Genomic DNA, 13,502 nt, shown 5'->3' on the forward strand with positions numbered 1-13,502 from the left:
CCACCGCAATGACAAGCCTGTGCACCACAACGAAGAGTAGCCCCGCTCGACGCAACTAGAGGAAGCCCACATGCAGCAACGAAGACCCAACGCAGCCAAACATAAATTATAAACTAAAATAAAATTTGCCTCTGAATAACTTTGAGTGAATTTGGTATAAGTTGTAAAGTTTGCATCTACATTCACTTCATTCCAAATGGTTTCCAATTAATTGTTCCTTAACTACTTTTAGAAAACTTTTGGGATAGAGACTCCATTTCAGTCTGAATTTCCAGTTTAATGGATTCAGCAGTCCTGTCAGTAGGGCACGCTGCCCCCAGTGACCTGTGAGGGAGGCGCGGCCTTCACTTCCTGCACTGACCACAGGGTGGCGCCGAGTTCGCGTCTCTGACCCACAGCACATGCTCATTCCATGGAACTCGATTGTGAGGGCAGCTGAGAGGAGTTGAGCCGCCTCAGGCGCGGGGGCGGGGGCGGGGGCCTTCGGGTAGGACGCCCGGCTCAGCGTCTCTGCTGAGAGGAGCTTGGTCTCCGTCTCCTTAGGACTCGCTGGGGTTTCGGCTTCAGGACAAAGTGGGGCTGCGTCCACGCTGACTAGGGAACTAGGTTTCCTGAGGACCCAGGTGATGCCTGAGGAAAAGGTGAAGAGACGGTGAGGAAAAGTGGGGAGAAGCTTCCTGTGGGCGACTGACTGTTGAGGGGGTCCCTCTTCGTGTGAGCGAGGGAGGGCTTGGCGTGGAAAGCTGGGTGTTTGGTCAGGTTTGTGTGCAGGGTAGCCAGCGTGAGTTATGGGGCGTCCAGTTTTCCCAGCACCATTTATCGTGGGGCGTGTCGTGCTCCTTGGTGTGTCCTTGGTCCCTGTGTCATAAATTCACCGACCCCGTCCGTGTGGGTTGAATTCTGGTCTCTCTGTCCTGTTCCTCTGGTCCCTGTGCCCGTTTTGAGCCAGTTCCACACTGTTTTGGTGACTGTAGCTTCTCAGCAGAGTGTGACGGCAGGGAGGGAGATGCCCGTTCTCTTTTTTCAGGGTTTCTTTGGCTATTTGGGGTCCTTTGTGGTTCCCCACAGATATTAGGAGGATTAGCTCTATTTTGGGGGAAAATACCATGGAATTTTGGGAGGGATTGCATTCACTGTGTCCACTGCTTCGGGTAGCATGGATATTTTAACAATATTAATTGTTCCATTCCATGAGAACAGGATATCTTTCCATTTATTGGTGTGTCTTGCAATGTCTTCATCAATGTCTTCAAGTTTTCAGTGTGCAGGTCTTTCACCTCCTTGGTTGACTTTATTCCCAGGTATTTTGTTCTTTTTGATGCAGTTGTAAATAGGGTTGCTTTCTTTCTCTTTCTGATGGTTCATTATTAGTGATTAGAAAGGCAACTGATTTCTGTGTATTGATTTTGCAACTTTACTGAATTGATTTATTAGTTCTAATAGTTTTTCTGTGGAATGAAGTGGAAAATTGGAATTCAAAAATCCCACTGTTTCTACCATATCCAGGTCGTCCACAACACGGAGGACAGCGGCTCCTAATATAACCTTCCCACAGTGCCTCTGAATGACATGTGGACTTTGGGTGAACTGGATCTGGGTAAGGCTTGGCTTCTATATGGAAGTTTGATGTTTTCTCTGCTTTTCTGGCATGCTGTTGACATACATGATGTTTTGAAAAGTAATTGACTTTCCAGTAATTTCCAACATACAACTTTACATACATAAAAACAAGTCTTGTACCTTGATTAAATATACTCCTAAATATTGATGTTGACATTATTAAAAATGGAATTGTTCTCATAAATTCTTTTTCAGATTATTTTTTGCCAGCGGATGCATATAAGATAGATTTTCATGACTTGATATTTTGTTCTGTAACTTTGCTTATTAATTAGTTGATTAGCTCAAATAATTTCTTTGCTGATTATAGGTAGTTTTATATATAAGATGATGTGACCTATGTTCTGTGAAGAGACCCGGTTTTAATTTTTCCATTCACCCATGGATGCCTTTTCTTTCTTTCCTCAAGATTCTGGGTAGAACTTCCAGTACACTACTGAGTAACGGTGATGAAGGCCAGCTTCCTGGCCCTGTTCCTGATTTCAGGAGTAAATCTTTCAGTCTTTAACGTTGAGCATGATGTTTGCTGTGGCTTTTTGTACTACTCTTTTCCATATTGAACAACTTTCCTTTTATTCCTGCTTTCTTGAGTGTTTTTCATGAAATAACACTGGATTTTCATTGTAGATTTTTTGCATTAATTGATACGATTATGTGTTTTTACTTCACACCATTATTGTGGTTGAATACATTGCTTACTTTTCATATGTTGAGCAACCTGAAATTCCTGGTGTAGAGATACTTGCTTATGGCATTATCCATTTAAAGTTCTGTTGGTTTCATGTTGCTATTATTCTGTGATAGATTTTTACATTCCTATTTATAAGTTGTACTGGGGTAGTTTTCTTGTTTTTCTTCCTTTATTTTTAAAATCTTTTTTAAAATAGTGGTTTTATTTCATTTTAATTATTTATTTACTTTGGCCACATCCCATGGCTCGTGGGATCTTAGTTCCCCAGTCAGGGATCGAACCCGAGCCCTTGGCAGTGAAAGCACAGAGTCCTAACCACTGGGCCACCAGAGTATTCCCCAGTTTTCTTTTTCAAGATGTAGTTGTATAATCTGATTAGACTTGGCTTGGTGTAAGTGGTTTGGAGGGGTTAGCATTAGGGCTGGGGCTGGTGTGAGGGTTGGGGCTGTGTATGGTTTATGGTTGCTGTTATGGTTTAAGTTTTATGGTTAATGAGTTATTTATGGGTATGGTTAATGAATATATTTTATGGTTTGGTTATGGTTATGGTTTTGCTTATTGGTTAAGGTTTATGGTTTTGGTCTCAGGGTGTTAGGGTTCTGTGTTAGAGTGGGTGTTAGGGTATGGGTGAGAATTGGGGTACAGGTAGGATACGGGTAGAGCATGGGTTAGGGTAAGGTACAGGTTTAGGGTACGGGTTAGGCTAAGGTTAGGTCAGGGCTTAGGGTCAGGATCAGAGTTTAGGGTTAGGGTCCATGTCAGGATTAGCGTCAAGGTTGAGCGAGGCCATTGTTTTCTGCTCCTCCAGTGCTGGATTCTCATTGATAGATGAATGAAATGTCTGCTCTGGTCACCCACTGTTTCAAATTGAGCTCAGCCTTAGTCAAGGGTTCTTAGGGCCTCAGAGGTCATGCAGGGTTTCCCTCCACCCTCCCTCCTGGGAAGGGTGATGCAGGCCCCACTCTGTCTGGGCAGCCCCAGGTCCAGCATGGCCCTGACATGCAGGATACTAAGTAGACGTGATGTAAGACTTGGTGCCTCAGTCTGCCAGCCCCCAGGTGCTGCCTTTTTTTTTTCTTAATTAATTAATTAATTAATTAATTTTGGGCTGTGTTGGGTCTGCATTGCTGCACGGAGGCTTTCTCTAGTTGCGGCGAGTGGGGGCTTCTCATTGCGGTGGCTTCTCTTGTTGCAGAGCACAGGCTCTAAGCGCGTGGGCTTCAGCAGTTGTGGCTCGCGGGTTCTAGAGCGCAGGCTCAGTAGTTGTGGTGCACGGGCTTAGTTGCTCCACAGCATGTGGGATCTTCCCGGACCAGGGCTCAAACCCGTGTCCCCTGCATTGGCAGGTGGATTCTTAACCACTGCGCCACCAGGGAAGTCTGGTGTTGCGTTCGTGAGGGCTGGTGGGGCCCTCTTGGGACTGGGCGGATCGTTTGTTCCATCTGCATGGGTGTCCAAGCAGGTCTCAGGACAGCCCTTGGCCTCTGAGCATCCAGGCAGGCACCCACGTTCCTCCAGCTCAGGTTAGCCTTGGCCCCTCCAGCCCCCGTGGCCAATTACTGAGCTGATTGTGTCTTTACTCTTTAAAATGAAATCGCTCTCTCCAGGTGGGCGAGAAGTTTACTTGTGAACTTGGTTAGGGTTAGGGGTTAGGGGTTAAGGGTTAGGGGTTAGGGTCAGGGTTAGGGCTAGGGCTAGGGCTAGGGGTTAGGGTTAGGCTTAGGGTTGGGTTAGGGTTAGGGGTTAGGGTTAGGGTTTAGGTTTAGGGTTAGGGTTAGTGTTGGGTTAGGGTTAGGGTTAAGGTAGGGTTAGGGTTTAGGGTTAGGGTGTCCAGCCTTACGTCCCATTCAGCTGTGAGTGTAGATGTGGTCAGTCCAGTTGCCTCACAGCCCCTGTTTGAATTTTGTAAGAATTCCTCTCTCTCTCACTGTCTTTCTCTTTTTATAATTAATTTTTATAATGGGGTGTAGCTGATTTGCAATGTTGTGTTTCTTGGTGCTGTACATCCACCTGAGTCACTTACAGAGAGACATCAATAAATTCTTTTCTAGTTTCTAGTAGTCAGATATATGTTTTTTCTGTGAATAGAGTGTGCTGAGTCCAGTTCCTTGAACAATGAGTATGTCTTGGCGATTACATTATTGGCGTATGGAACGGTATCTGTGCCAATTTCAACCTCCTGGTTTATGCATCAACGCGCCACACTTTTCCCCTTAAGCAGCCGTAAGTGTGTTTTGTAAATGTGTGATGGTGTTCTGTTTGTAATTCAGTTCACGGTTGGCGATTTTTAGATTCCCTTTATAAGTGATATCTTATGATAAGTTTCTTTTGCTGTCTAACTTATTTCACTCTCAATGACCATACATAAGTCCCCCGGAGTCGCTGCAACTGGCCTCATTTCATTGATTTCAGGGCTGAGTAATATTCCGTTGTGCTTAAGTATCAAATTTTCTTTCACCATTTTTTCCTTCCAAGGACTATGAAGTTGTACCCAAGTCGAGGCTGTTGTAAGCATAGCAGCAGTAAACGGGGTGCCTGCGTCCTGTGGATTTTTGGATTTTCCAACATATAGGCCCATGAGTGGAAGCGCCCTATGCTTTGTAGCTCTGTTTTTTAGATGTTTTAGGAAACACAGCACACTTCTCCAGAGTGGCCGTTGGCAATTTACCTTCCCCCCTTCAGCGTAACGAGGCTCCCTTTTCTCCTCTCCTTGTCCTGCATATCTGGTTTTTACCCTTTGTGAGGATGGTCCTTTTTTCTGATTCGAAGTGATACCTCTTTGTAGTGTTGATTTGCATTGCCCGCTTCTTTGGTTGGCCAAAAAGGGCGTATGCGTTTTTCCTGAATATATTCTGGAAGTTAAATTTGAGAGACAGCTTTTCTTTTTAATTGATTAATTAATTTATTTATTTTTGGCTGTGTTGGGTCTTCGTTTCTGTGCGAAGGCTTTCTCTAGTTGTGGCAAGCGGGGGCCACTCGTCATCGCGGTGCGCGGGCCTCTCACTATCGCGGCCTCTCTTGTTGCGGAGCACAGGCTCCAGACGCGCAGGCTCAGGAGTTGTGGCTCACGGGCCTAGTTGCTCCGCGGCATGTGGGAGCTTCCCAGACCAGGGCTCGAACCCGTGTCCCCTGCATTAGCAGGCAGATTCTCAACCACTGCGCCACCAGGGAAGCCCCTTGAATAGTTTTGTATTTAAAGTTTGTCTGTGGGGACTTCCCTGGTGACGCAGTGGTTAAGAGTCCGCCTGCCAATGCAGGGGACACGGGTTCGAGCCCTGGTCTGGGAAGATCCCACATGCCGCAGAGCAACCAAGCCTGCGCGGCACAACTACTGAAGCCTGCGCGCCTAGAGCCCGTGCTCGCCCACAAGAGAAGCCACCGCAATGACAAGCCTGTGCACCACAACGAAGAGTAGCCCCGCTCGACGCAACTAGAGGAAGCCCACATGCAGCAACGAAGACCCAACGCAGCCAAACATAAATTATAAACTAAAATAAAATTTGCCTCTGAATAACTTTGAGTGAATTTGGTATAAGTTGTAAAGTTTGCATCTACATTCACTTCATTCCAAATGGTTTCCAATTAATTGTTCCTTAACTACTTTTAGAAAACTTTTGGGATAGAGACTCCATTTCAGTCTGAATTTCCAGTTTAATGGATTCAGCAGTCCTGTCAGTAGGGCACGCTGCCCCCAGTGACCTGTGAGGGAGGCGCGGCCTTCACTTCCTGCACTGACCACAGGGTGGCGCCGAGTTCGCGTCTCTGACCCACAGCACATGCTCATTCCATGGAACTCGATTGTGAGGGCAGCTGAGAGGAGTTGAGCCACCTCAGGCGCGGGGGCGGGGGCGGGGGCCTTCGGGTAGGACGCCCGGCTCAGCGTCTCTGCTGAGAGGAGCTTGGTCTCCGTCTCCTTAGGACTCGCTGGGGTTTCGGCTTCAGGACAAAGTGGGGCTGCGTCCACGCTGACTAGGGAACTAGGTTTCCTGAGGACCCAGGTGATGCCTGAGGAAAAGGTGAAGAGACGGTGAGGAAAAGTGGGGAGAAGCTTCCTGTGGGCGACTGACTGTTGAGGGGGTCCCTCTTCGTGTGAGCGAGGGAGGGCTTGGCGTGGAAAGCTGGGTGTTTGGTCAGGTTTGTGTGCAGGGTAGCCAGCGTGAGTTATGGGGCGTCCAGTTTTCCCAGCACCATTTATCGTGGGGCGTGTCGTGCTCCTTGGTGTGTCCTTGGTCCCTGTGTCATAAATTCACCGACCCCGTCCGTGTGGGTTGAATTCTGGTCTCTCTGTCCTGTTCCTCTGGTCCCTGTGCCCGTTTTGAGCCAGTTCCACACTGTTTTGGTGACTGTAGCTTCTCAGCAGAGTGTGACGGCAGGGAGGGAGATGCCCGTTCTCTTTTTTCAGGGTTTCTTTGGCTATTTGGGGTCCTTTGTGGTTCCCCACAGATATTAGGAGGATTAGCTCTATTTTGGGGGAAAATACCATGGAATTTTGGGAGGGATTGCATTCACTGTGTCCACTGCTTCGGGTAGCATGGATATTTTAACAATATTAATTGTTCCATTCCATGAGAACAGGATATCTTTCCATTTATTGGTGTGTCTTGCAATGTCTTCATCAATGTCTTCAAGTTTTCAGTGTGCAGGTCTTTCACCTCCTTGGTTGACTTTATTCCCAGGTATTTTGTTCTTTTTGATGCAGTTGTAAATAGGGTTGCTTTCTTTCTCTTTCTGATGGTTCATTATTAGTGATTAGAAAGGCAACTGATTTCTGTGTATTGATTTTGCAACTTTACTGAATTGATTTATTAGTTCTAATAGTTTTTCTGTGGAATGAAGTGGAAAATTGGAATTCAAAAATCCCACTGTTTCTACCATATCCAGGTCGTCCACAACACGGAGGACAGCGGCTCCTAATATAACCTTCCCACAGTGCCTCTGAATGACATGTGGACTTTGGGTGAACTGGATCTGGGTAAGGCTTGGCTTCTATATGGAAGTTTGATGTTTTCTCTGCTTTTCTGGCATGCTGTTGACATACATGATGTTTTGAAAAGTAATTGACTTTCCAGTAATTTCCAACATACAACTTTACATACATAAAAACAAGTCTTGTACCTTGATTAAATATACTCCTAAATATTGATGTTGACATTATTAAAAATGGAATTGTTCTCATAAATTCTTTTTCAGATTATTTTTTGCCAGCGGATGCATATAAGATAGATTTTCATGACTTGATATTTTGTTCTGTAACTTTGCTTATTAATTAGTTGATTAGCTCAAATAATTTCTTTGCTGATTATAGGTAGTTTTATATATAAGATGATGTGACCTATGTTCTGTGAAGAGACCCGGTTTTAATTTTTCCATTCACCCATGGATGCCTTTTCTTTCTTTCCTCAAGATTCTGGGTAGAACTTCCAGTACACTACTGAGTAACGGTGATGAAGGCCAGCTTCCTGGCCCTGTTCCTGATTTCAGGAGTAAATCTTTCAGTCTTTAACGTTGAGCATGATGTTTGCTGTGGCTTTTTGTACTACTCTTTTCCATATTGAACAACTTTCCTTTTATTCCTGCTTTCTTGAGTGTTTTTCATGAAATAACACTGGATTTTCATTGTAGATTTTTTGCATTAATTGATACGATTATGTGTTTTTACTTCACACCATTATTGTGGTTGAATACATTGCTTACTTTTCATATGTTGAGCAACCTGAAATTCCTGGTGTAGAGATACTTGCTTATGGCATTATCCATTTAAAGTTCTGTTGGTTTCATGTTGCTATTATTCTGTGATAGATTTTTACATTCCTATTTATAAGTTGTACTGGGGTAGTTTTCTTGTTTTTCTTCCTTTATTTTTAAAATCTTTTTTAAAATAGTGGTTTTATTTCATTTTAATTATTTATTTACTTTGGCCACATCCCATGGCTCGTGGGATCTTAGTTCCCCAGTCAGGGATCGAACCCGAGCCCTTGGCAGTGAAAGCACAGAGTCCTAACCACTGGGCCACCAGAGTATTCCCCAGTTTTCTTTTTCAAGATGTAGTTGTATAATCTGATTAGACTTGGCTTGGTGTAAGTGGTTTGGAGGGGTTAGCATTAGGGCTGGGGCTGGTGTGAGGGTTGGGGCTGTGTATGGTTTATGGTTGCTGTTATGGTTTAAGTTTTATGGTTAATGAGTTATTTATGGGTATGGTTAATGAATATATTTTATGGTTTGGTTATGGTTATGGTTTTGCTTATTGGTTAAGGTTTATGGTTTTGGTCTCAGGGTGTTAGGGTTCTGTGTTAGAGTGGGTGTTAGGGTATGGGTGAGAATTGGGGTACAGGTAGGATACGGGTAGAGCATGGGTTAGGGTAAGGTACAGGTTTAGGGTACGGGTTAGGCTAAGGTTAGGTCAGGGCTTAGGGTCAGGATCAGAGTTTAGGGTTAGGGTCCATGTCAGGATTAGCGTCAAGGTTGAGCGAGGCCATTGTTTTCTGCTCCTCCAGTGCTGGATTCTCATTGATAGATGAATGAAATGTCTGCTCTGGTCACCCACTGTTTCAAATTGAGCTCAGCCTTAGTCAAGGGTTCTTAGGGCCTCAGAGGTCATGCAGGGTTTCCCTCCACCCTCCCTCCTGGGAAGGGTGATGCAGGCCCCACTCTGTCTGGGCAGCCCCAGGTCCAGCATGGCCCTGACATGCAGGATACTAAGTAGACGTGATGTAAGACTTGGTGCCTCAGTCTGCCAGCCCCCAGGTGCTGCCTTTTTTTTTTCTTAATTAATTAATTAATTAATTAATTTTGGGCTGTGTTGGGTCTGCATTGCTGCACGGAGGCTTTCTCTAGTTGCGGCGAGTGGGGGCTTCTCATTGCGGTGGCTTCTCTTGTTGCAGAGCACAGGCTCTAAGCGCGTGGGCTTCAGCAGTTGTGGCTCGCGGGTTCTAGAGCGCAGGCTCAGTAGTTGTGGTGCACGGGCTTAGTTGCTCCACAGCATGTGGGATCTTCCCGGACCAGGGCTCAAACCCGTGTCCCCTGCATTGGCAGGTGGATTCTTAACCACTGCGCCACCAGGGAAGTCTGGTGTTGCGTTCGTGAGGGCTGGTGGGGCCCTCTTGGGACTGGGCGGATCGTTTGTTCCATCTGCATGGGTGTCCAAGCAGGTCTCAGGACAGCCCTTGGCCTCTGAGCATCCAGGCAGGCACCCACGTTCCTCCAGCTCAGGTTAGCCTTGGCCCCTCCAGCCCCCGTGGCCAATTACTGAGCTGATTGTGTCTTTACTCTTTAAAATGAAATCGCTCTCTCCAGGTGGGCGAGAAGTTTACTTGTGAACTTGGTTAGGGTTAGGGGTTAGGGGTTAAGGGTTAGGGGTTAGGGTCAGGGTTAGGGCTAGGGCTAGGGCTAGGGGTTAGGGTTAGGCTTAGGGTTGGGTTAGGGTTAGGGGTTAGGGTTAGGGTTTAGGTTTAGGGTTAGGGTTAGTGTTGGGTTAGGGTTAGGGTTAAGGTAGGGTTAGGGTTTAGGGTTAGGGTGTCCAGCCTTACGTCCCATTCAGCTGTGAGTGTAGATGTGGTCAGTCCAGTTGCCTCACAGCCCCTGTTTGAATTTTGTAAGAATTCCTCTCTCTCTCACTGTCTTTCTCTTTTTATAATTAATTTTTATAATGGGGTGTAGCTGATTTGCAATGTTGTGTTTCTTGGTGCTGTACATCCACCTGAGTCACTTACAGAGAGACATCAATAAATTCTTTTCTAGTTTCTAGTAGTCAGATATATGTTTTTTCTGTGAATAGAGTGTGCTGAGTCCAGTTCCTTGAACAATGAGTATGTCTTGGCGATTACATTATTGGCGTATGGAACGGTATCTGTGCCAATTTCAACCTCCTGGTTTATGCATCAACGCGCCACACTTTTCCCCTTAAGCAGCCGTAAGTGTGTTTTGTAAATGTGTGATGGTGTTCTGTTTGTAATTCAGTTCACGGTTGGCGATTTTTAGATTCCCTTTATAAGTGATATCTTATGATAAGTTTCTTTTGCTGTCTAACTTATTTCACTCTCAATGACCATACATAAGTCCCCCGGAGTCGCTGCAACTGGCCTCATTTCATTGATTTCAGGGCTGAGTAATATTCCGTTGTGCTTAAGTATCAAATTTTCTTTCACCATTTTTTCCTTCCAAGGACTATGAAGTTGTACCCAAGTCGAGGCTGTTGTAAGCATAGCAGCAGTAAACGGGGTGCCTGCGTCCTGTGGATTTTTGGATTTTCCAACATATAGGCCCATGAGTGGAAGCGCCCTATGCTTTGTAGCTCTGTTTTTTAGATGTTTTAGGAAACACAGCACACTTCTCCAGAGTGGCCGTTGGCAATTTACCTTCCCCCCTTCAGCGTAACGAGGCTCCCTTTTCTCCTCTCCTTGTCCTGCATATCTGGTTTTTACCCTTTGTGAGGATGGTCCTTTTTTCTGATTCGAAGTGATACCTCTTTGTAGTGTTGATTTGCATTGCCCGCTTCTTTGGTTGGCCAAAAAGGGCGTATGCGTTTTTCCTGAATATATTCTGGAAGTTAAATTTGAGAGACAGCTTTTCTTTTTAATTGATTAATTAATTTATTTATTTTTGGCTGTGTTGGGTCTTCGTTTCTGTGCGAAGGCTTTCTCTAGTTGTGGCAAGCGGGGGCCACTCGTCATCGCGGTGCGCGGGCCTCTCACTATCGCGGCCTCTCTTGTTGCGGAGCACAGGCTCCAGACGCGCAGGCTCAGGAGTTGTGGCTCACGGGCCTAGTTGCTCCGCGGCATGTGGGAGCTTCCCAGACCAGGGCTCGAACCCGTGTCCCCTGCATTAGCAGGCAGATTCTCAACCACTGCGCCACCAGGGAAGCCCCTTGAATAGTTTTGTATTTAAAGTTTGTCTGTGGGGACTTCCCTGGTGACGCAGTGGTTAAGAGTCCGCCTGCCAATGCAGGGGACACGGGTTCGAGCCCTGGTCTGGGAAGATCCCACATGCCGCAGAGCAACCAAGCCTGCGCGGCACAACTACTGAAGCCTGCGCGCCTAGAGCCCGTGCTCGCCCACAAGAGAAGCCACCGCAATGACAAGCCTGTGCACCACAACGAAGAGTAGCCCCGCTCGACGCAACTAGAGGAAGCCCACATGCAGCAACGAAGACCCAACGCAGCCAAACATAAATTATAAACTAAAATAAAATTTGCCTCTGAATAACTTTGAGTGAATTTGGTATAAGTTGTAAAGTTTGCATCTACATTCACTTCATTCCAAATGGTTTCCAATTAATTGTTCCTTAACTACTTTTAGAAAACTTTTGGGATAGAGACTCCATTTCAGTCTGAATTTCCAGTTTAATGGATTCAGCAGTCCTGTCAGTAGGGCACGCTGCCCCCAGTGACCTGTGAGGGAGGCGCGGCCTTCACTTCCTGCACTGACCACAGGGTGGCGCCGAGTTCGCGTCTCTGACCCACAGCACATGCTCATTCCATGGAACTCGATTGTGAGGGCAGCTGAGAGGAGTTGAGCCGCCTCAGGCGCGGGGGCGGGGGCGGGGGCCTTCGGGTAGGACGCCCGGCTCAGCGTCTCTGCTGAGAGGAGCTTGGTCTCCGTCTCCTTAGGACTCGCTGGGGTTTCGGCTTCAGGACAAAGTGGGGCTGCGTCCACGCTGACTAGGGAACTAGGTTTCCTGAGGACCCAGGTGATGCCTGAGGAAAAGGTGAAGAGACGGTGAGGAAAAGTGGGGAGAAGCTTCCTGTGGGCGACTGACCGTTGAGGGGGTCCCTCTTCGTGTGAGCGAGGGAGGGCTTGGCGTGGAAAGCTGGGTGTTTGGTCAGGTTTGTGTGCAGGGTAGCCAGCGTGAGTTATGGGGCGTCCAGTTTTCCCAGCACCATTTATCGTGGGGCGTGTCGTGCTCCTTGGTGTGTCCTTGGTCCCTGTGTCATAAATTCACCGACCCCGTCCGTGTGGGTTGAATTCTGGTCTCTCTGTCCTGTTCCTCTGGTCCCTGTGCCCGTTTTGAGCCAGTTCCACACTGTTTTGGTGACTGTAGCTTTTCAGCAGAGTGTGACGGCAGGGAGGGAGATGCCCGTTCTCTTTTTTCAGGGTTTCTTTGGCTATTTGGGGTCCTTTGTGGTTCCCCACAGATATTAGGAGGATTAGCTCTATTTTGGGGGGAAATACCATGGAATTTTGGGAGGGATTGCATTCCCTGTGTCCACTGCTTCGGGTAGCATGGATATTTTAACAATATTAATTGTTCCATTCCATGAGAACAGGATATCTTTCCATTTATTGGTGTGTTTTGCAATGTCTTCATCAATGTCTTCAAGTTTTCAGTGTGCAGGTCTTTCACCTCCTTGGTTGACTTTATTCCCAGGTATTTTGTTCTTTTTGATGCAGTTGTAAATAGGGTTGCTTTCTTTCTCTTTCTGATGGTTCATTATTAGTGATTAGAAAGGCAACTGATTTCTGTGTATTGATTTTGCAACTTTACTGAATTGATTTATTAGTTCTAATAGTTTTTCTGTGGAATGAAGTGGAAAATTGGAATTCAAAAATCCCACTGTTTCTACCATATCCAGGTCGTCCACAACACGGAGGACAGCGGCTCCTAATATAACCTTCCCACAGTGCCTCTGAATGACATGTGGACTTTGGGTGAACTGGATCTGGGTAAGGCTTGGCTTCTATATGGAAGTTTGATGTTTTCTCTGCTTTTCTGGCATGCTGTTGACATACATGATGTTTTGAAAAGTAATTGACTTGCCAGTAATTTCCAACATACAACTTTACATACATAAAAACAAGTCTTGTACCTTGATTAAATATACTCCTAAATATTGATGTTGACATTATTAAAAATGGAATTGTTCTCATAAATTCTTTTTCAGATTATTTTTTGCCAGCGTATGCATATAAGATAGATTTTCATGAATTGATGTTTTGTTCTGTAACACTGCTTATTAATTAGTTGATTAGCTGAAATAATTTCTTTGCTGATTATAGGTAGTTTTATATATAAGATGATGTGACCTATGTTCTGTGAAGAGACACGGTTTTAATTTTTCCATTCACCCATGGATGCCTTTTATTTCTTTCCTCAAGATTCTGGGTAGAACTTCCAGTACACTACTGAGTAACGGTGATGAAGGCCAGCTTCCTGGCCCTGTTCCTGATTTCAGGAGTAAATCTTTCAGTCTTTAACG

Source organism: Balaenoptera ricei (assembly GCF_028023285.1).
Source record: "Balaenoptera ricei isolate mBalRic1 chromosome 2 unlocalized genomic scaffold, mBalRic1.hap2 SUPER_2_unloc_1, whole genome shotgun sequence".
NCBI lineage: Eukaryota > Metazoa > Chordata > Mammalia > Artiodactyla > Balaenopteridae > Balaenoptera > Balaenoptera ricei.